The sequence below is a fragment of the Ictidomys tridecemlineatus genome, chromosome 8 (genome assembly GCF_052094955.1).
Source record: "Ictidomys tridecemlineatus isolate mIctTri1 chromosome 8, mIctTri1.hap1, whole genome shotgun sequence".
Taxonomy (NCBI): domain Eukaryota; kingdom Metazoa; phylum Chordata; class Mammalia; order Rodentia; family Sciuridae; genus Ictidomys; species Ictidomys tridecemlineatus.
The window spans coordinates 63,928,535-63,953,341 of NC_135484.1; the positions used below are offsets into that span (position 1 = coordinate 63,928,535).

Sequence of the window (24,807 nt, forward strand, 5' to 3'; positions counted from 1 at the left end):
AAAAAATCCACATAAACTGAAAATCCCTGTATAATATAAGAAAGTGGTATTAGCATGGCAGGCCAAAAGTGCTGTTTGTATTTTAGGAAGGCTCTTGGAGCCTGATCATAGTGTTCCCGTTTTTCTCATTAGGTATTATATTTATCCTTGATCATTGAGACTTTTTGGTAAACATTTCCATTGACATCCCTAATAAACCAAGCAATAAAAACAACTTGTTTCCCTCATTTCCTATGTCTGGACAAAGATAAAAAGAAGTAGCTGTCAGCTACTTCCAGATTTCCAGATTCTGGATCTACAGAAACCCTTGGCTTAACCTGCAGAGGCCACAGCAAGCATCTGTAACTTTATTTCCTGCTCACCACTGCTACATCTTCATTTTGAATTAAATGATTACTTGATGGCTAATGCCATGTACATTAAAAGAAAAAAAATTTGTACAAGTTAATTTTTTTTTAGAAAACACTTAAACCAATTTTATTGAGGTATAATTAATTTAAAGAAGAAATAATGTATTTTAAGTGAATTATTTGATGAGTTTTGCCAAATTCATATACCTGATTAACTATCTTTATATATCAAGAAATGGAATATCTCCATTTTCAATAATTTATCTTATTTTTTTTTAGGAAAAATTACTAGGAGTTAGAGTGTAAGGTGACAGGTCTACCTTTTTTAAAGCTTCCAAGGTGTATTCCAAATTGCCTTCCAAAATGTTACAATTATCCCTGCTCATATTTGCGTATGAGAATGCTATTTTAGAAAAGAAGTCATTGTACTGTTGGAAGTTATGTCATCCAGTAAATTCTGAATTTTGATAAAAATGAATGAAAGTTTTAAAAATAATTTTTAGTGTTATCATATCTGTCACAATAGAGCAGAACCCTTAAGAGCAAATTGAAAACTGTTAAGCATATAAAGTATTGATATGTTCTTAAGACAATGGTAACTTAATACAAGAATTTTAAATAGAAAAGATATAATTGAGATAGCACTTATGTATACAAATCTTTCTCTCAAAGCAATGGTACTCCAGAAATAAGTAATATCAGCATCACCTGGGAAGTTGCTAGAAATGCCCGTTCTTGGTTCTCACCTCAGATCTCCTGTATCAGAAATGTTGGAATTTGGGTCCTTTAATCTGTGTTGAAATAATTCTCTCTTTAACTCTGACACATGTTTCAGTTTGAAAATGATACTCTTACAAGAATGTTTTATATAGACAAAAAATATTAAAACTCAGAACACTTGTGGGGTGATATCTAACATTCAACAGTCACCATACAGTTTTTCAGCCTTTCCTTTTAACCCCTTATATCTACGTTTCTTTCCATATTATGTGGTTGAGATAATTTCTTATAATTCTTTGTACAATTAAAAACTTGTGATAGCTATGTGAAAAAATTCAGAACCTTAAATTATGGCAGGTATAAAACATCAGGTCTCAGGCATTAGGATGCTTGACTTCAAATAATTTATAATTTGGTTAACCCATTATGTCACATCGTATAATGTATAGAGCATCCTAAAACTCAATTGAGCAATTTTTAGATATCCTATAAAATTCTGTAAGTTTTTATAAGTGTCCTAAATATAGGATGATGAGACACTAATAGGCATAATATAACTAAATATACATGCTCAATTGATAACAATGAAATGAGTGATACATATAATATTATATAATTATTAGAGGAGATAGAAACGCCTAGGAGTTTTGGTGAACACGTTGGACTGCTTACACAAGAAGCAATATGTGGTATACATTGAATGTTGCATTGGTTTTGCACAAATGGAAGAGGATAAAGAGAAGCATTCCAGGTGAGAAGAAAGACAAGTCAAATAAACTGTTATAGGAAGTTTTGGCTCTTTGACTAAATTGGGCATTGGATATAGAGGTACAATTTAGATAACCAATAAAGGAAGGCTGAGTTGAAAGCCTACTGGCGAGTCACATTAATTTCCTGAATATTATGTGAACACAGTTCTTAAAACTCTTCTTGGAGGATAGTTTGGCTATGCAAATAAGATCACAGAACTATATTATAATAATAGCAAGTCAATTAAGCAATATGCATTAAGTTACATTATACTATTGCATACTTCAAATATAACTGAGAAACATAACTTGAGCTATAGGAATATTCTTAAAAATCTTCAAAATTTATCTGTTTTCAAAACCATAAAACTTGAAAAATGCATGTTCCTTTTAAAGATAATTATAGCTAATATGTAGATATATCATTTTATAAAAACTGAATTTTGACTATGCTTTCTTGTGCAACTTACAATCCACACATTTAATAATGAACTAGTTTAATGAACTAGAATCCATACATTTAATAATGAACTAGTTTTTGACAATGCTTGTAGCACACTAGGATTAGCACATTAAAAATGTGATTGAATAATCTACACAAATTAAATGACATTTTTATCTTATACAATACTAAGACTCAGTTTCCCTTTAAAGAAATTGAAATAAAGGTAGAAGTGTGTATGGGAAGGTCAAGGAGAGTTTAACAAAATACCATAAAAGTTTGTCTGCCTCACTATCAAGGGATAATATTTTTATACACTAGAACCTGATAAATATTTTTAACACTGAGTCAAATCAATGTCATTGGTATATTGATTAAGATCTATAGTTTACAGTGGTTTGGAAAAATAACTTGCTAGTGTGGAAAGTGCTGTGTTCAGTGTTATCTTTTACAAACTCTTCACTTATCTAATGAGTATGAAATTTGTATCTGAAGGCAAGAGGTGATATAAAAGTAGATAACTTAAAACAGAAGTTTGCTCTTTTAGAATACTGAGTTTATTAAATTGATATATTAGATTTATGATTAAGTGAAGACAGTGCCATGAATCATAAGCATTGACAGAGTGTTTCACATTTTGTGAGGATTATTTGGCTTCTGATGGACTAATTTAATATTAAGTGCACTTAACTAAGGGGCTCAAAACATCTATGCAATTTTAATCTATAATAGTAATTTCTTTAAAAAATAAGTTAGATATGAACCATTACAACCACTATCTTGTAAATTGGATAACAAATAAAACACAGTGTGGGGCTTGGCCTATGCATAGTACAGGTTTGTCTGCAAAGTGTTCAATTGAATGCTTGACAGTGTTGACTGATGCTTTATTGAATCAATCATTGTAAAAACACAATTTTGTCTTTAGATGATCATTTGTGAGCCTCCCCAAATCAAACCCACTTTGCTTTTAGTAGAGCTTTGAACTAATAGAGTTTCTAAAGGTTTCTTTGAAAACCTCCCTATTACTTATCTCTATAAATAATAACAGTATTTATAACAGCTCTCTGTGAGCTGTTACCTCATTTTCCTGTCTAATAATATGACATATGACATATTTATTTGAAAAGAAAAGTGACCAAGAATTAAACCATTGTAAACTACCAGTACTTGTATTTTGCAATATATAGCCTTCTATAACAATTTTCTAATATCTTCTTTCTATGTAATACCTTTCGGAACATAGAGTAGACAAAACTCTAAAATATTTCTCAGATATCTTTTTGTAACTTCCAGTAGAAGCAATTTTCATTTCACTAAGTTATCTCAGAGTTATACATTAAAGCTTCAATAAAGAAGAAAACAGTAGTTAAGACTGTAGATTTACAGACATAACTTTAAAAATTAGAACTAAGTCACTATATTCAAAGAAAATACTTACAACAACATTTATAGCAATTATATTTAACAATGTTACCAACCCTGTTTGTTCTCAAGCACAAATAATTAAATAAAATAGGAACAAAATATGAAAACCTTCTCTCTATGATAGAAGTTCTTCCATTATGTGAATGTGAAGATTTAAGATTGACTTTAACAATAGTTTTAAAGTAAATTCTAAATTTTCAATTCTTTATTGATCACATCCATTATTACGAACTTTTACTTAAGTAGCAGTTATATTTGTTTTAGTAACTTGTACCTCTTACACATATTGCAACTGTGACTGCACAAGTGGTATTACAACTTTGCTGTTATTGACAAATGATTTTACCTGTGACTCTTAAGAAATCTTGAGCATGCATGTGTCAAGTCAATTAATGAAGCCATATTCATAAAACCATGTGGATCCACCAAATACTAATTGAAAAAAAGTTGAACATTTAATGATCTCTCTCAAATAACATTAAGAGGAATTGAATCCACAATTCATACTTATGAAGAGGATCTACAACAAGCAAACAAATCTGAAAGCTTATTCTTTTGTAGGCTTTTCCTCCTGCCCTATTCTGTACTGCGGTTTTTACCATCCCTCTGTCCTTGATTACTTAGCCTGTTTTAGTTTCTACCTAATTTCTGAACCTCTTTTTCAGATTCCTACTGATCTGACTCTTTTTTATCCACTCTCCTAATATTGTATCATGCAAGATCTGGAAACCGAGGTTGCAAAAACTCTCTTTCAGGGAATAGATAAAGAGAGAATGGATTGGAGAAAGATGATGAGTCTTCACCATTTATTTATTTTCCTTTGCTTATATTCAGTCACTCACTTCCCTCCTCAGGTTGCAGAGTGCAGCAGCAATTTAAAGGACACATAGTTAAATTAGTACAGCACTCACAGGAGGATATGATACAATTGCACTCTTGATTTTTACTTATCATCGTTATATTTTTACTAATTTAGCAAATCAGGCACATCATTATTTTAGAAAGTATATAATAAACAAATGTGTTCAATAAAATCTTGAAATCATATGCTCTCCTAACCTACATTTGCCTCCTTCCATTTTGCCTTTCAAATAAGAACTAATATTGAATTTCTATAGTCTTAATTTATATGAAAAATCTATATGCCAGTCATATAAATTCATATAGCAATTATAATTACTTGAATGAAAATAATAAATATGTATAAAGAATAAATAAGTGCACGAAGGAAAAATATAGCAGTAGAAACTACTTTAAAATCAAATTCTAGGTAATATTTTAAGAAAAAAAATAGAGTGGATTAAAATTATAGTTGATAGTGAAAATTGATGGCCCTGAAATAAAGTAGAGAAAATGAATATTTATAAAGTAATTACAAATAATTAATTTTATTTAAAAGACATCATTAGAAAGTTCTTATAGCATTATAATAGTCTCATAAGTAGCATAGGTGAATGGATTATTGCCTCCAAAGTAAACTTTCACTCCATAACATGTATCTCCAACACCACAAATTATGAAGTACCATGGCTTCTTTTGAAGGCTTACCAATTTCTGTGTTTATCCTTCTCCTTCTAAGGTAAATGTTCTCAAGGAAAATAATCAACATAATCCTGTTTTTTTTCCAGAGAGATAGCCACTTCATTAGTATATCCAATTTCACATCAAATCTGTACTATAGTAGGGGAAATACAATGCTACTTTTTACAGGCTATATACTGGACTATTACTCTGCAGTGGTCTTTATATTTAACTTAAGTAGTTAAATATGAAGAAATAGTTTAATAAAATTTGAACACACATGTTAAGAAAAAGCCAAAGAGGATATGTAAATTGTGGATCTATTCTACTTTATGATGTTATATACACATTAAACTATCAACACAATTTTGCTAAATGAATAAGTAAATGAAAAATTAAATATTAAAAATTCATTATCCAAATCCGTCATATGTTCTCAAGGCATTTATTCTTACTGAATTCTATATTCTTCAACTTCAGATAATAATTTTTTACTTTAATATCCTTGACTTTGATATTATTTGAGAATTTTATAGACAACCCCAATTCCTAATTTTTGTAGGAAAACATGATACATAGGACACATACTGTTTAAGGATTTCTATCTTTCTCATCTGGAAATAAGTAAATGGTACTATATCTCCATTAGAGATTTCTATTATCATCTTTATCTGTATTTTAAGGACAATTCATTAAGAGCAATGATTCCCAACCAATGGCTTGTAGGTCTGAGGGTTAAGACATATGAAGAATCCAAGAATGTATATGGAAACAAGGTTACAAATCTTGGATGAAGTGATTATTCCAGATCTACAAACACATGGATCATTTCAGCATCTTATGATTCATAGAATCACTTAATTAAATGTCTGTGTGTGTGTGTGTGTGTTAATGAGTTAGAATACTATCTGGCATAAAGAAAACATCAATAAACCTTATCTAGTATTATTTATCATTATTATTTAAAACACCTCACAATGTTGAAAAGTAAATGCAAAATATTAAATGTGTGGATAATATGTGATTTTTTGAGGAACTTTTATGAGAAACTTCCATTTTAAGAACAAAATAAAATTTAATTTTATCCTATCTACTAGTAAAAACGTGTATTCACAATAGAAAAACATGCAACATAAGCTATTTCTATAAACCAAGTATTAAAAGCATAATAAATTACAAGTTTAATATATTCATTTCTGTTCTGGTAATTTTCTATGTGGTTTATTGATATTCTACTTGCAATAGCTAGAAAAGGCTGAATTTTTAGTGGATTTCCAATTGAGAAATTTAGGAGAAAGTAATATAACTGTAATATAAGTGTCCAGAAGCTTCAACTGATTTGAAAAAAAAAATACTACAAATTTCTAATTTAGGTAAATCTTATTTAGTAACAGAAGGCTGATGTTTTAGAGGAGCCATGTTTGTGTCATAAACTCTAATATCACCTTCACTTCCAACACTTTTTCAACAAGAGTTCAATGTGTGATTCCAATATTTTCTGCTATAGAAAAAATGCCCAGATAAAAATGATATACATTGAAATGACACTTTGATTCATTTTAATATGTGAACAGTTTAAAATTAAGAGGAATACAAAAAATTACAGTAATTTGAAAAATCATCCTGCAAAGCTGAATCTCCCCATATTCTTCTCTCTACTTCTACTTCAATTCCTGTCTAAAAAGAATCACATTTATCAATTAGATTTTTCTCTATTCCACATTTTAGTAATATTACTCTCTGTATATCTAAAAATAATCTTTTGATAGCTATTACATAAGTTAAAGGTTTTTATCTATAGATACTTCATAAATATTAAATGCCATCCCATTGTTCTTTTCCTCTTAACTAGAAGGAAAGGTTTTGTTTGATCTATCATCTATTTTTTCTCAATTTACTCTGGGATTATATTTCTGTAGAAAAACTTGGACCTATGTGTAGTCAAATCTTTTGAATCTGTTGAGAATTGCTTTCTGCCCTGGTATACGGTTGCTATCTTTCACAAATATTTCATAAGGAGTTAAAAATAATGAATACCAATTATTTGTTAACAACAGGATGAATTCAAGTTATTATGTATTTTGTGAGTTATATATAGATGATTTGGTTGTTCTTGACACAGGTTTATTTTTGTTAATCCTGATACCTCCAATTGAATTATTTCATCACAGAGATTAGTAATCATGTCTACATAACATCTACTATAAAAGTATCTTGATATTTCAGTCCTGCCATTTTTGGTATTCCCAATATGCCTTGCATAGCAGTTTTAGCTGAAGCAAATATATCATGGAAAAATTCAGCTAACCATATCCTCCATTCTAGTCAGAGATCTCCATTCTTTGTGCCTTTTTAGTCATGTTTCTCCATACATTTGATCAGTGATATAAAAGATTATATCCAGATATATATTATTTTTATTTTTCTTATACATTTTAGTTTTGTTTTTCTTCTGATAATATGGAAGTTATAAATTATACTTTCATTCTCTACTGCCTCCTTAAATTTCTAGCAAAAATAACTATAGTTTTTTAACCATTATTGTGTTTTTATAACATTTTTGTGTTATCCTCTACACACCTAAACCACTTAATTTGAATCCCCATTTCTCAACTTCACCATTATTGACTTTTGTGGGTAGAGTGGGACTATGTTGTAGGTAGGGGCTGGATGATCAGCAGTATTCCTGGCCTTAACCCACCACAAGCCATAGCACCTCGCCAGTCGTGAACAAACTGTCTCCTGGAGTGCAAAATCATCCCAGACTGACTATCACTGAATTAGAGGGTAAATAAAATTCGAAAGCTCCTACCTGGTTAATTTTGAATGGCAGGAGAAAAAAAGGTAAAATTTGCAAGCCTATATATATCTAACCATCTTGTACATTAGCCTCTTAATTAACAGAGAAATCACAAGTCAACTATATGTCTAATTCTTTGGAGTTATAGCTCTTGCAAAATTGTTTGACCACCACTTATTTTCATATATTCATAAAAATTTGGTTAAATAAAGCACTAGTTAAAAGAAAAAAGAGGTTTTGGCCTTTAATTTCCTTCACTGAAAGTATTGCTGTGTCTACAAAGACTTAGACAGTCACTGGGGCCAAGCCAGATTCCTGTAGTGAAACAATTGACTTGGCATCACATTGACAACATATAAACAACAGTTTGTCAACAGGATTCACATTAGTGACAGAACACTTTTTGGCAAAACAGAGGCATCCTTTGGAGTACCATGGCAATAACAGCTACTAGCTTTCATTCAGGACCTCCCTCTGAGGACTACCAAACTAATTTAAAGATTATCAACATGACATGTATTTTAAAAATAATTTTAAGAAAAAAACCCAGCAGAACAGAATTTCTACTGAATAAAAATCCACCTCTAGCAGTTTATTTAGTTGCTATAACCTATACATTCTGTGTAACTGTTCAAAGTTTTGTGTTTTGTTTTGACATGATTATTTTCTTAAGTTAAAATATTATGGAATTTATTTGATAACTTAATTGGGGGGAATGTGTTTTTCCAAAGTTGATGATCATAATATTACAACTTACTCTGCTTTCAAAGTTAGTTCATAGAAATAAAATGAGAAAGAAGACAAAAGCAAAACTACATATTTATACAAGCACAATTTTATAAAAATAAGATTCATTATTACCCTATGTACATGTATGATTAAACTACTGATGTGACTCAGCACCAGGCAGAGCCAGAGGAATGAGAACTTATGCACCATTTGTGTACAATGTGTCAAAATGCATTCTACTGTCATGTATAACTAATGAGAACAAATAAAAATGTAAATAAAAATTTTACAAAGATTCAAACAATGTTTTATAACATTCAAAGAAGGAAATAAGCTAAAGTTCACTAGAAAACTTATAATTCTCAAAGGAAAAATAATTCTAAAGTTTATGTTCAAGATAATTTAGACTTTAATAAATAACTATAATTACAGCACCAAGACCATTTAATAAACAAAAAAAGTTGTTTACAGAGTTGGGAATATCAACACCTGCATTTATGTCTGTGACTAAAATCTATTCCATGTGGACAAAGAATGGACTCTGCTCATATTTTTATATGCTCAATTAATGTAACTATTGGTTAGAGAAGTTTGAAAATATGTATTACTGATCATACTTTTGCTCCTTTACCCAAAGGTCAAACATATTGGAAATTGACAGGGCTAGTTAGGGAGACTGTGAACAGAAATGTTCTTGAAGCAAAAACTGCTTGACCTAAAACTCCCTAAAAATATTCAAAAATATATTTTAATATATATGCTAGCTTTCTTCTGTTTATTTGTTGTTATTGATGGTGGTAGTCATTGTACAGGGGACTGAACTCAAGAGTGCCTGACCACTTCACCACATCCCCAGTCCTTTTTGTTTTTATTAATTAATTAATTAATTAATTAATTTGGAGTATGGACTCACTAAGTTGCTCAGGATGGTTTTGAACTTATGATACTCTTGCCTCAGTTTCCTAAATTGCTGGGATTACAGACATATACCATGCTTGATATATGCCCATGTTTTTAAAATATAATTTGATCATGATAATACTTAAAATATTTTTTAACTCAAAATAGATAAGCCATTTTCCTGAAGATATTTGTCATATGTATGGCATCTCTGCCCTGTGATCATATATTCTAAGTTTGTTAGGGTGATATTCAATATTCAATGCTTTTTAAAATTATTCTAGGCACCTAGTCTAGGCCAGCAATGTGTTAGGTATAATCTGCAAAAGCAAGGTATACTCTCTGCTATGCAAGAACTCAAAGACTGTCAGAGAACACACTTACTGATAGATTGAAAGAAAGTTCCTATGAACTCTTTAATTAACCCAAACTTAAGTCTGTGGATAGCTGAGTTCAAGGTCACATAATTGCATTAGAATGGTCAGAAATTGAAGATGTGCATTAATAAAATGATATTCTACACATATGGACTTGAAAAATTGATATTGTTAAATGTTCATACTACACAAAGGGATCTACAGATTTAATAAATCCCCAACAAAATTACAATGACAATTTTCACAGAAATGAAAAGAAAATAAATTCTTATAGGTTAAAAGACTCTTAAATACTCAAAGCTATATTAAGCAAAAATCAAATTAACAAGCACAACAACAACAACAACAAACAAAGGTGAAAGCTAGACATAATCATGTATGCCTGTAATCCCAGCAGCTCTGAAGTCTGAGGCCACCCTCAGCAACATAGTGAGGCCCTAATAAGTTTGTGAGACCCTGTGTCAAAATGTAAAAAAAAAAAAAATGGGCTGGGACTATTGCTCAGTAGTTAGGTGCCCTTGGTTCAATCCCTGGTACGAGAGAGAGAGAGAGAGAGAGAGAGAGAGAGAGAGAGAGGGGGGGGGAGGGAGGGAGGGAGGAGAGAGACAGAGAGAAGAAGAAGAAGAAGAAAAAGAAGAAGAGGAGGAGGAGGAGGAAGAGGAGGAGGAGGAGGAAGAGGAGGAGGAGGAGGAAGAGGAGGAGGAGGAGGAGGAAGAAGGGGAGGGGGAGGTGGGAAGAAAGAAACCAAAGCTGGAGAAAGCTGGAGGTGTCATAATAACTGACTTCAAAATATATTATAAAGCTGTAGTTATCAAAACAGCATGGTACTGGCATAAACAGAAATATAGACAAAGAAATAAAATATCAAGTCCAGAAATAAATCCATTCATTTACATTAAATTTATTTTTTGACAAAAATGCCAGGAACACACAACAGGGAAAGAACAATTTCATAAATAAATGGTTTGATACAACCACATGGCCACATGCTGAAAAACAAAATCATATTCTGTCTCATATTATATGCAAAATCAACTAAGACTAGATTAAAGACTTAAATGTAAGACTTGAAATTTTAAAACTACTGGAAGAAAAAATAAGAGAAATCCCTACATGGCATTGTTCTCAGAAATGATTTTATTTTGGATATGAACCCAAAAGCATAGGCAACAAAATCAAAAATAGACACACAGGATAGCACCAAATTAAAAAAAAAAACTCCTATATAGCCAAAAAAACAAAATAAAGAGATAGCTTAAGGAATGGAAGAAAATAAATGCAATCCATCCATCTAATAAAGGGTTAATACTCAAAATATACAAAGAACTGGAACAACAGTAGAAAATGAATAACCTGACTAAAAATGGGCAAACGATCTAAATAGACATTTCTCAAAAACATACAAATGAACAAAGTGAAGTTTAACACCTCTAATCAAAGAGAACTTTAAATTAAAACTATATTCAGTTACCACTTCAAACCTATAAGAAAGGTGATCATTAACAAGATGAAAGATAACTGTTAGAATGTGGAGAAAAGGGATTCTTTGCACACTGTTAACAAAATGTAAATTTGTAGAGCCTTATGGAAAAGAGTATGGAGGCTCATAAAAATAAAAATAGAATTACTATATGATTCATAAATCCAAATAGTGGGTATATATCCAAAGGGAATGAAGTCAATATGTCAAAAAGATACCTGGGCTAACATGTTCCTTTAGGCATTATTCTTAAAAGCCAAAATATAGGATCAACCTAAGTGTTCATTGACAGATGGTTGGATGAAGAAGATGTGGAGCATAAACACAATGAAATACTCTTCCTCTAGAAAAAAAAGTGAGGTCTGTCATTAGTGACAACTTGGATGTACCTGGAGGACATGATATTAAGTGAAATAAGTCAGGCATGGAAAGACAAATATTGCACAATCTCAAATGAGTAATCTAGATTTTTGAACTCATAGAAATTGAGAACAGAATGGAAGTTACCAGAGGCTGAGGAAACATACACAGAGCTGGAGAAATTGATCAAAGGATACAAAATTTCACTTAAGTAGAATGAATAAGTTCAAGAGATCTGTTGTACAACAAGATGACTATAGTTAATTGCAATGCATTCTATTCTTGAAAATCGCTGAGAAGATATTTTAAGTCTTCTCACTAGGAAAATGGTTATGTAAGTGAGGTAATGCATATATTTATTGTTCCAATTTATTCATTCCACAAAGTATTTGTAGTTTAGAACATGTTGCACTTAAAGGAATATGCACAATTTTTGTCAACTAAATTAAAGACCGTGGATGAGGACCAATTATTATTATCAAATTTAGTTTATAATTATGACTTTAATTTAGCTGGCTGTACTTAGGAAAGGTTCTTAAAGGTAAAGGGGAACAGAAATGTGCAGAGGCATGAAGGAGCATGCCAAGTTTAGAAAACTTCATGACTTTCTTGTGTAGATCAGCTGATATGTTAGATGTGGGCACCCTATGGAAAGCTGAAAGAAATGAGGAGTTAAAGGGTTTTTTGTTGTCATACAAAGTAATTTAGATTTTACCTAGTTGGCATGAGTGGCCACCAAAGATTAAGAAAGGAACAGGACAAATCAGATATACATCTTAATCTTTTTGAATCACAGATCTAGTTTAAAAAATTAAATCAGGACCTATAATAATTTTATTATATAATAGAACAAATAACAAATAGATTAAAGAAATGTTTGTGAAATTTTAATACATCCATGAAATACTTAAAAGAAAAATCAATCTAATAATTTCCCTAAACAAAATACCAAATCCAATTAAAGAGGATAAATTTTAAGTGTTACAAATAGGTTTAAAAATTGACCATAAAAATTTTAAAAAGTCATTCAATCTGCAACTTAAAAATGTAGACTTATCATACTAAAATACCTCATCTTTCCCATTGAAAAACTTTTCCAGACTAGTGTTCTAAAACTTGTGTTGACATCTTTGAGGCTTTCAGCTGCCATGAAAAGAGGGTTACGTAAAGATTAGGTAAGATATTTAATGCTCCCTTAAAAAAAAAAAAAACTATGTGTTATTTATTTTCCACTTCTATGTCTGCATTTAAACAAAATAACATTTAAGGAATGCTCATCATGCTGTTAAAAAGAATCCTATCCTTATTTGGGTCTGTTAATTTAGGTTTAGATTTTAATAAATCTCAAATTTCCTTTTGTATTCCCCTGATAGCCTAAACAGATGCTTAAATCATATTTTCCATAATTAACCCACTTACTTTCCTTTGTTTTTGATTCTTTTTTATTAATGATTCCTCTCTACAGCTTATGCTTCCTACTAAATCTATTCATAGGCAGGGTGCACAGGATAATCTTGGTCTTTGAAAAATGAAGCAACTGTATTACATTACCAAACAACAAAAATAATTTGATTGATTTTCTGTAGCCAGGTTTTCAAAATATTTCAAAGTCATATTATATGCTTTTAATCAATTCAGTGAAAGGTTAATATTTTGAAATATAAAGGCTCTATGAATTTCAACTGTTATTTTGAATAATAGATCCTTATTTCAAACAAAATACATTTCAAAGTTGTAGCATTTGGTAAATTATATGTGTTTAAATAAATATATTTAAGAAATATAGTATAGAAACATTTTAGAAACAAAATACCAAGTGATCTGAGAAATACATAAATATGCAAGTTGAAGAACCAATTATTTAAATATATTAAGAATTTAAAAGGGAAATATTTCATAATAGTCTCCATGCAAAAATTTAAGGTATCTAAACTGGTATGGTGATGACATTATTTTAGAGTAGTTATTTAGCAGGTGAATGAATTTTATAATTAAATACCTAAAAGCAATCATTATAAAATAATTCCCTGTCATCATCCCTGGAGAGAACATACTCATAGATTTGGCTCATTTACTACATTTGTTCATTCAAAGATACATTTATTATGTACCCATGATGTTTGAAAAGAGAATGGCCAAGAGACTATGTAGTTTAGGTGAATGTCAGCAGGTAGGAATAAAACAGGGAACAATGCAGGCCTTTGCCCTCAAAATAGAAACTGTGCAGGTACTAAGTGCTAATAAATGGGGTGAATGAAGAATCCCACCAGAATGAACTGCTGTTAATCGAAGTTCTTATCATATTATCAGACTTAAATTTTTATTAGCCAAGATTTTATAACTTTCTACTAAATTTTCACGATCTTTTTGCTATGTATTACCCAGAAAATTTAGATATTCGTAAGTTCTTATAGTAAATATATTTTATTTAAAATAATTCAAATACATACAATCATATAAAACATACCAGCTAATAAATCCTAAATTATTACTGTCTCCATTTACATGCTGTCCCATTTTAAAAATCAAATAATGATCCCTTTACTTAGATATGCATGCATGCACATAGACACACACACACACACACACATTCACACACACACTCACACACACACCTAAACAAATGAGAAGAACTAAGCAATACTTTCTTTAAAGGATATTAAAGAGAGTGGTTTCAATTAAATAACTCAATATTATATGTTCAAAACGTCAAGAAGAAAAGAATGAGTTTAATTCTTCTGATGGACAACCATTGACTAGTTGAGACTTGTTCATCAATAGTGAGATAGCAAAGTAAACATTTACCTAGTAACGAGTGCTTCCAACTTATTTGTTATATGTAACATCCATTATTTGTTTATACTTGTTTTATAATCTGTGTAATAATGAAAATTTGTTTTTAAAATACTATACAATGATGATTTCAGAAAACTGTATTTATTTTATATAGTATATAAGTTGCTTTCTAAGAATGTAATATTGTATTTGAACAATGATAGACCACTTTGAAAAGATATGTGTTTTATAGAGTAAGAACATTTCAAGTGAGATTTTCCAGTCAAAATACATTTTCCATACCATAAAGAGTAACTGAAAATAAACAGATTTTTTTTCTGAGAGGTATTTTTACATTTTACCACCTATTTGTCACAACATTCCACCTTAAAATAATATTTTTGACTTTTTACCTTAACTGACCCATTAACAGTCTTCCTCCCCAATTTCATGCTTCAGTGTGATCACTAACAAAACAGTCGGCATTTCATAGCTGGAAGGTAATAGCATTTCTGAATGACCTGAAATCCTTTGGAATTGTACCCTACCTGATTTTCAAGGGTGTTTAATCCATTTGTATGCTCCAAATTTTCCATTTGAATTTGCATCAGGTCATGTAATATCAGTTTCTTCTGTGTCACCTGATGTAGCAATAACTTTATATAATGTGACACCGTGTAATGTACAGCTTTAAAATGTCCTTTTTCTTTTTCTACTGGAGTGTTATCTATGAACTGCTGCCATCTCTCCTATGCCACTGATCTATTTAATGGGTGTAACTACTAAATAAAAAAATAACTAGCTAGTTCTGAGAATTTCCATATAATAATAATATACATACTCATCTTTCTAATTAGACATACCACTTTATACTGTGAGTGCAGTTTTTGAATGTAATATCATAAAGAAGCTAAATATATCAAAACAATAAGAAATAAATTAGTAAGATTTTCTTCTTTTTTTTTTTTCTTCTCTCATTTTGGGAATTGTCATGTTGAAAGTCGAGTAAGCAATATCACTATGTGTCATTAAATTTCATTTATACACTCATTGAGAAGTTAATCCTGAGAACAGCATTGTTCCTGACTGATATTTGGCTGGAAAATTATTATGAATTGCATTTCTAAAGCCAGACTTCTCTATCTATCTTGATCTATAAACAATGTCTCATGAACCAAATCTGGCTCAGACTATTTATTTATAAATAAAAGTTTATTGTAACACAGTTATACCTATTCTTTTTTAATGACAGAGTCCACTAGTTGTCATAAATATTATATGACCTACAATGCACAAAATATTTGCTATCTGGCCCTTTACAGAAAAGGTTTGTTGACCTCTATTCTAGATCATTTGTGAACTAGGAACTATCCATTGCACAATGCTAAATCATACACTATCATGTAAGAATTTTCTGTAAGGATATCATAATTTTTTAAAAACTGAATAAATATACTAAAATACTAAACAAAACAAGTTTTCTTGTCAGCTCCAGAAAGTAGAATTATCCCTCATAGTTGATGTGATTTTGTTTCTTATAAAGGTGTGACTTACCATTGTTTTTTAAGTTGAAAGCAAGGATTTGGAAAGAGTGCTGCACTTACTTCTAAGAAGAGTTGGCAAAATACTTTGATTAGAACCTACTCTGAGCAGTGAGGCTTACCTGCTTCTAGTTCAATCAAAGAAGTCTTAAAGTAAAACTGAATGAAGAACAAGTTTTACTTGGAAAAGAGTCAAAAGCTATGTCTAGCATACTTTGTGGTTCTCCAGAGATCCCAACTGCAGTTCAACAAACTGGTCACCTACAGCAAGTTGGATTTTGTAAGACAATCTGGAACCAACTGACTTTATAGTGCTATAGGAACTTATGTGCATCATATTCCCTGACCTCAATGCGGAGAAATTTACAGGCTTCTCTTTGTCAAAAGACAGCTTATAAAGAGTTTTATAGACTATGGCATGGTACTGGGTTCATGGATGCATGAGCCCATCAATAAAGAACAGTAAATAGTTTTGTTAAGAGCAGCCTACCAGGAAGATTAGAGATACAATCCCACCAAGGGACAATGGTGAATAAACCTCCTGGAAAGAACTTTTACCAGTGGGTAAAAAAGAAGTAGATGCTAATTTCCAGAAACTATGCATGATTTGATATGGAAATGGATTTTTTTCTTTGTTAATTTTTGATATCTCAAAAATGCTATTTTTTAAAGTCTCCCTTTGAGGAAGGATACATACTATTTACTACTAAAACCAATAATCACCCAGAAGGTACTGATACCTGTTGTAACCAGACTATCTTGCTGAGCAGCTTCTCTAATAGGTATTTTGTTTTTACATATTAAGGTGGGAGATGTCTACCACTGAGTTGCACCCTGATTCTAGATTCATGGTAGCCAGGAAGCAGAGAGAAAGAGAGAGGCAGGGTAAGGGGAGAAAGAGAGAGAGAGAGAGAGAGAGAGAGAGAGAGAGAGAGAGAGAGAGAGAGAGAGATATCATTTATATAACAAGGCCTCAATCCCCAAAACCCTTTGTTATGAATAAATCAATGGATTAATACATTTATGAGGTCAGAGTCCTCATGATCCAATTACTTCTCAAATGTCTTATGTCTGAACACTGCTACTTTACAGACCAGTCAGAACCAAACTATAGCAAGAAGTAAATACCTGAATATCAAGTAAATATCTGAATATCAAATACCAGTATATACTTGAATATCACCCCTGACTGTTAGTGACTTGAAACACCCTTGGAGTTCTGCCTCCATGCCTCCTCATCTTTTCTCCCGAGACACTTCAGTTTGGGTCTAATTATAGGAAATATAATTTAATGTCAATAATGTACCTTGATTAGCTGATACCTAGGTTGTTTTAAGTGAAATAATAACTGAACTGCCCATATACCTGCAGAAATTGTTACTGTATACTTAGAGTTTTCTAATGCATCTGGCAATTTTTCATTGTGGAATTAACAGGGCGGGGGGGGGAAATTCAGTCACTAAACTTGAATTTGCATCTGAGACCTTTGCATCTGGACACTACATTTTCAAACTAGTCCTGAGATAACAAGGGACAGAGAGAGTTCGGGCATTAAATTCCCCTTTTCTTCTGCCATCACTTTACTATTACAATAATGTGGGCACAGGATGATACACATAGAAAAAGTACTAAGGACTCCAAAACTGTCCAGAGACCAGTCTCACTGTAGTTTTATCAAATTTAAATGACAAACTTAAAAAGTGTCTTTTGAGCATCCTACCAGATGTACACAAGGCACTATATTCAAAGGAGAATCACCATGAAGAATCCTGTTAGGTGTATTCTTTGAGTGCACTTTAGATATATATAACATGAAGCTGAGAAGCTCTTATAAAACTGAGTTTTTTCTACAAGAAACATCTGGAACTTTAAATCCTCTAAATGTAGTTTTCGGGAATAGTAGTTCTCAGGTGCAATTTACTGCTCCTTTTACCTTAAATGCATAAGATAATTTGACCTCTAGAATCTGAGAGCATTGAAGACAGCACCAGTTTGTTTGCATGGATTTCCCAAAACAAAATTTCTCCTTTGTCAAAAATGTTCTATCTTTAAAGTGTATTTCTCCACTTTTTTTCATTCCTGCATATATCATTTTCATATTTTTTAATAGAGTAGCAAAAGTGCAGAAGAAAATATTATCGTACCATCATCTACAACATGTGCCAAACTACCCTGGATACTCTAGCAATTATTTGGGATTCAGATACAGGAATATAACAACTCTGAAGGATCAAGAGTAGCATTAGTGCTTTCCTTCTAGGGAATGCACTAAAGAGCTTCAGAAGCACCCCTCATGGCAGAGGACCAAAATACAGTGTCTATAGAACAGAGCTGGAAGCACTTTTGCACTACATGGGAATATACACATTGTCTGCAACACTCAAGAGAATGCCATTTATCCAAGTTTTACATTTAGCGTGGGCAAAAAAGCATAAGTTGAGCTCATCCAAAGGTGCTCAAGTTGCAATGGCCACCTTAAGAGTTAACCTGCACTCTCTCCTGAGGCATTACCAGAGATTTGGGTAGGCACAAGTGGCCATAATTGTCATTTTTACTTGCAATTCAGTTGGGTAATATTATATTCCAAAGTAGCATCAAAGAAGACAATTAATTTTTAAAATAAGAATAATTTCCATATAAATTATTTTGGAAAATTTTAACAAAATGAGTCTTTAAAAACTGTATATCATCAGTATTTCTACAGTTTTTACAATAGGCATTTATTAATCAGATAATTAAACTTTTTTCTTTATTTATTTCTGTGGTTCTAGGAATTGAACCCAAGGCCTTGTGTATGCTACACCACTACTCTACCACTGAGTTGCACCCTGAGCTAAATTTAAACCATCTTTTAAACTGAAAAATACTTTAAAGCTGCAAGATGCTTTCAATCGCCTTGCAATAATTCTAGATTTCCCATGATGATATGACTTGGCCTACTGTTAACTTGCTGGTAACATTTAATGCATTTGATGATCCCAATCTATGGTCTAAATGATGCAGTTATTATGGTATCATATTAGAGTACTAAAATAAGTTTCAGGAGAAAAAAGGATTTATATTGTATCTGGAATAGTTCTGACAGAGACCCAATTGTACTGCTCAATGTGGTAATTGAGAAAAGTTTAGGGAAGTGTTTTTTGTTGTTGTTGTTTCTAACCAAGGAGTGAACAACCTTATATGAAACTAGCAAAAGAAGGTAATGTATTCTCAGGATACTAGTAGAGTGCTGTTGCCAACTCAGGCCTAAAGGGCAAAGGGAGGAAGCAGATACTACTCCTCAGGAGAGAATCACACAGAACTTTGAGAAAGGAATGCATTTACTGCCAATTTAAGGTTTGATGAGACAGTGTTGTGGGAGTAAAACCCTAACTTTCTTTAACTTTCCTCTTCCAATCTTTTCCCTGTACCTACTATCAGTTGAAACCAATCTGAGGCCAGAGGGTAAGAGATCCCATTAATGAAGTTCATAAATGTCAGTTGCTGCAGGCATAGAGCAAGTTGGTTCTGGCAGGGTAAATAAAGAATTAAAAAAAGAGAGAGAGAACCAAATTTAGAATTAGGTGAATTTCTGAAATGACTTTTCTATGGTGAATATCAAAGCACTTGCTTAAAAAGATGAAATTCATTGATATGGATGAGGCTGATTCATTCATTTATTCAGCAGAGCTTTAGTGAATACTTACTGTATGTTCTGTTCTCAGCACTTAGTAAATAATTTGATATTTGATAAAAGTATACTCCTCAAGGATTTTATCTAAAATATACATGTGAAGCATCAACTATTACAAACTCATGCTATAAGAACATACACATGAGGGAGAAGGAGGAACTAAACAGAGGCTTCCAAGTGGAAATACAGTATGAGTCAAGTTTTAAGGAAGAATAGTTTTAGACAAGACAATGGGAGAGTGGGAGAAATGATCTCACAGGTACAGTGAGTCAAATGTGCAAAAATATTGGAGCTCAAGGAAATCTCTTTCAGGAAACTTGAACTTTAAAGGTTTTTCTGGAAGGGAGCAAAAAACCTGGGACTAACACATCAGGTCTGGATCATGGAGGTACTTTATCTGATATACCAGGAGTTATGATTTAATCCTGAAATGGATGAGGAGCCAAGTAAAAATTATAAGCAAGGGAAAGGCCTGGAGATATTTACATTCATGAGACATGTAGCAGTTGTGTGCAAGATACATGGGAAGGGTAAGAAGGTAAAACTCAGTAATAGAGTACTATGACATCCACAAGGTAAGTGTTAGAACTTTGCATTAAATATATTCTTCCATATAAAGAGATTTATTATAAGAAATTGACTCACATAATTATGTAGGCTGTCAAGTCCCGAGATCTGTAGTCTACAAACAAGAGGCCCAGGACATCTGATTATTTGCTTCCAGTCCATGTTTGAAGTTTTGAGATCCAGAAGAATTGATGGTGTAAATTCCAGTCTGGAGGCAAGTAGTGTCAAGATCCAGTGCAAAGCTGGCATGATAGCACATGCCTGTAATCCCAGCTATTCAGGAGTTTGAGGCAACAGGATCACAAGTTCAAGGCCAACCTGGACAATTCAGACCCTATTTTGAAACAAAATTACAAAGGACTGGGAGTGTAGCTCCCTGAAACAGCATTTGCGTAGCATATGCAAAAGCAGGACTCTAGGAAAATTCAACAACAACAAAGGCAAAACAATAACAACAACAACACAAAACAATGCAAGACAAGTGGTTGTTTCAATTCAAATCTGAAAACAGGAAAAAAAATATAATCCTAGTTTAAGGAAAACTTCTTTTATTAAAGGGAGTGCCAGCCATTTTGTTCTTTTCAGGCTTCTAGGTGGTTGGATGGGAGCACCCACATTAGGGAAGCAATCCACTTTCATCAATCTTCCAATTCAAATATTAATCTAGAAGTGCTTTCACAGAAACAGGCAGAATAAGGTTTGACCAAATGTTTTGGCATCTCATAATCCAATCAGATTGACACATAAAATTATGTGGTTTTTTTTTGGGGGGGGTGCTAACTGGGGATTGAATTTAGGGGCACTCAAACACTGAGTCACATCCCCAGTCCTGTTTTACATTTTGTTTAGAGACAGCGTCTTGCTGAGTTGCTTATGGCCTCACCATTGCTGAGGCTGGCTCTGAACTCGAAATCCTCCTGTCTCAGCCTCTGAAGCCACTGGGATTACAGGTGTGCACCACTGTGCCTGGCTAACCACTACAGTTTTGAATTCAGAAGTGTGCAATGTAAAATGGAGATCAAATGGCTCTCAGAGATGTTGATTCAGCCAGATGCCAAAACACCTATTTTTCAGACCTAGGTAAAGTGTTATGTCACTAAACTCTGTGGGACACATTGTAGGAGAATCAAATATAGGAAAGTTCAGACTTTGGAAAGTTTGAGGCAGTGCCTGTGAGGCACCGGCACCCTAGAGAGAGTTTACAGTAAAATAAAGATAGACTATACATGGATATCATAAACCTCCTGATAAATAAATTTCATATACACATTGTTATTATATCCAAATTACAACACTCAATAAAGACTAATTTCATATGGTCAAATATAAGAGAATTTCAGCACTAAGATAAACTAGCCTTCCCTTAAAAAAATAGGTAAAAATAAGTCTAGTAATAATGTATGTGTGGGTTTATTATACAAGGTACTAAAGAAGCTTAGTTCAGTACCTAGGTGTTACAATTTTTCAGTTTTCTGTTATCTTTTTACACATGTATTTGAAAACAATAGTAATAACATTATTTTGAAAGATAATTAATTTAGGTAAGTAGTAGTTCAATAAAATATTATTAAAAGAACTCTTCCATTACCTTTGATTACAAACTGCTTGTGCTTGGGTAGATATAATTTCCACAGCTGGACCTCACTACATATATAATTCATATATTTTAACATATCATAATTGCGTTTTATTAAGCACAATCATTACTTAGTTTTCTTGTGTAAAGCTATCTCTGTTTGAATAGATGCTGTGTTAACATAACAACAAATGAGTAAGTTCAATATCATTTGCAAAATTCTAGGAAAGCAAATCAATATCAGTTGCTTATCCAATACTTAATTGTGAAAGGAATCATAGCTCTAAGGCTCTACAGCTTCCTCAAGACACTCCTCTTGCTCCTTCAGCCTTCACCATGTTCACCTCCTCTCTAGAGCCTGGCTTGGTTCCTATAGAATACTCTGTTTCCAAACAAACAACTCTTGTTTCCAGATACCTCTAGGACATGCTCTATTCCAAAAATGTGTCATCTCTACTAACTGTTTCATGTGTTTGTTTTAATGGGAATGCAGAAAACAGTTGGCAATTTTCTTGGGGTCAGGGACCTGACCCCCAAAGTTGAGCTCATAGACCCTGGCATCCATACCAGTTATGTATTTTGCTCTACAAATGGGTAGATTATTTATCCTGAATCTTACAAAAGAAGCCTGAAAGTAAATGATGATAATGTTTTATATAAATTGTTGTCAGGTAACTTAAAAATGGACCTGCAAATTAAATTACAATTTTATAAAAGAGAGAAATAATCTTACTATCTTGAAACTAATCAAGCATCATGTATGGCAAGATTCTAAAGAGAATTCATGACTTCGCTGCTAATTAGATTAAAATTCACATCATATGTGTATGTGAAAATCATTTAAAAGGTTTAAAATCATTTAAAATTTCAACTTCTTTATAGAAAATTTTAAAGGTTTTCCCTAGAAAAATAATAAACTCTACCCACACTATTTTTTTCTCTTTATAAAAATATTTGAGTAAGTTATGTACAACTAATAAACATGTTTTATGTACTTCCTTTATACTTTTTATGTTTATATATTAATTTTTTTATTTTATTAGTTCTTTTTAGTTATACATAACTTTAGGATTCATTTTGATATAATTATAAAAAGCATGGAATATAATTTGCTTTAATTCAGTCCCTAATACTTCTTCTTTCTCTTCCTTCCTCCCTCCTTGTTCCCCTCTGTCTACTCTACTGAGTTGATGTATTTTCATAGATATTTATCAGTCTAAAGCATCTACATCCTTCTCAATTTGTTGCAAAGTGAAAGTGTGTATATAGTTTTACTTCAATTCTCTTCAATAGTTAAAAAAAAAAAAAACTGAAAGAAGTGAAGGTTAGGAATTAAGGTAAACCCCAGGTCCCATATATGCAGATAACTGCTTCTGGTTTTTAAACTTCTTCAGCTTACCAGGACTGATACTTGAATTTCACAGATGGGTATTACACCAATAACCAAAAGAATACATTAAAAATACATAATTTGACATAATTGAATTAAAATTTAACAAACAAATATATTCTCATTTTGTTGATATTTTGAAAATTCAAATTCTTAAACAGCAAGGTACTTATGGTTCATTCTTCCTACAATGTTGTAGGATCTTTTTCCAAATTGAAAATTCAGGATAAGGAAGAACATTTTTCACACCTGAACTGTTTTGTTGTTATTTACGGAAACATTATTTTCAAATAGAATACATGATGTAAAGTTTTAAGTATGAATATTTAGGTAGTAGTATAGAACCAACACCAGTTTCACTAATCTTCATTCATTAATTAATCCAATCCTTGCTGTCTTGTCAAAGTTCAATAAAAAATAAATAAAGCTCACCTTCTCTGGAAAGATCTCATTTGTCTTTCTATTTTTGTTTTTTCTGATTTTTCCCCTTCCTTACCTACAAGAATGATAGGGGGAAAAAGAAAGAAAGAAAGAAAGAAAGAAAGAAAGAGAAAGAGAGAGAGAGAGAGAGAGAGAGAGAGAGAGAGAGAGAGAGGGGGAGGGGGAGGGAGGGAGGGAGGGAGGGAGGAAGAAAGGAAGGAAGGAAAGGAGAAAAGAAAGAAAGAGAGAGAGAGAAAGAAAGAAAGAAAGAGAGGAAGGAAGGAAGGAAGGAAGGAAAGGAAAAAAGAAAGAAAGAAAGAAAGAAAGAAAGAAAGAAAGAAAGAAAGAAAGAAAGAGAAAGAAAGAAAGAAAGAAAGAAAGAAAGAAAGAAAGAAAGAAAGAAAGAAAGAAAGAAAGAAAGAAAGAAAGAAAGAAAGGAAAGAAAAGAAAAGATCAAATCACAGTGTGATGCAACTGGTATGTATAAAAAAGCTCATGACTGGCATTTTTCCATCAGCAGTTTCCCTGCTGGCGGGCTTCTGTGTCTCTCCCACTCCCATTCCCCTCAGGTAGCTGCTACTAGATGTTTACTGATCAATTTGCATCCAATGTTCTCCTAGCAACCACCACTAGGATGGGATTACATACTTTTGTGAAAGACTGTTTTCTGTAAAAGAAACTTAGATTTTCCAAAATATCACAGAAACTAACAGTCTTTAAGCAAAACTACAGTATGATTCTTTTACACATTTAAAAGAAAGTTTAGTCAATAGCTTTTAATTGTTGTTTTCACGTGGGGAAAATCAGTCCTTTTTCTATGTCAAAATTTTGGATACACTCCCACAAAAATGCATTTAATCTTGGGATTGGGGTTGTGGCTCAGTGGTAGAATGCTTGCCTTAAATGTGTGAGGCACTGGGTTTGATCCTCAGCACCACATATAAATAAACAAATAAAATAAAGGTATCCTGTCCATCTACAACTAAAAACAATATTTTTAAAAATGCAG

At 32.1% G+C, this 24,807-nt stretch overlaps 1 long non-coding RNA gene across 1 annotated transcript in view; it reads right to left on the reverse strand.

The window, feature by feature from the left end:
- LOC144365868 (uncharacterized) overlaps window positions 1–23,876 on the reverse strand; it is a 101,136-nt gene extending 77,260 nt beyond the window's left edge. The window contains exons 1-2 of the long non-coding RNA XR_013424599.1: window positions 23,811–23,876; window positions 20,491–20,746 (exon numbers count right to left, since the gene is read on the reverse strand). This is a non-coding gene — a long non-coding RNA (uncharacterized LOC144365868). The remainder of the gene's footprint in view (window positions 1–20,490; window positions 20,747–23,810) is intronic.
- Between the last annotated feature and the right edge of the window lie 931 nt (window positions 23,877–24,807).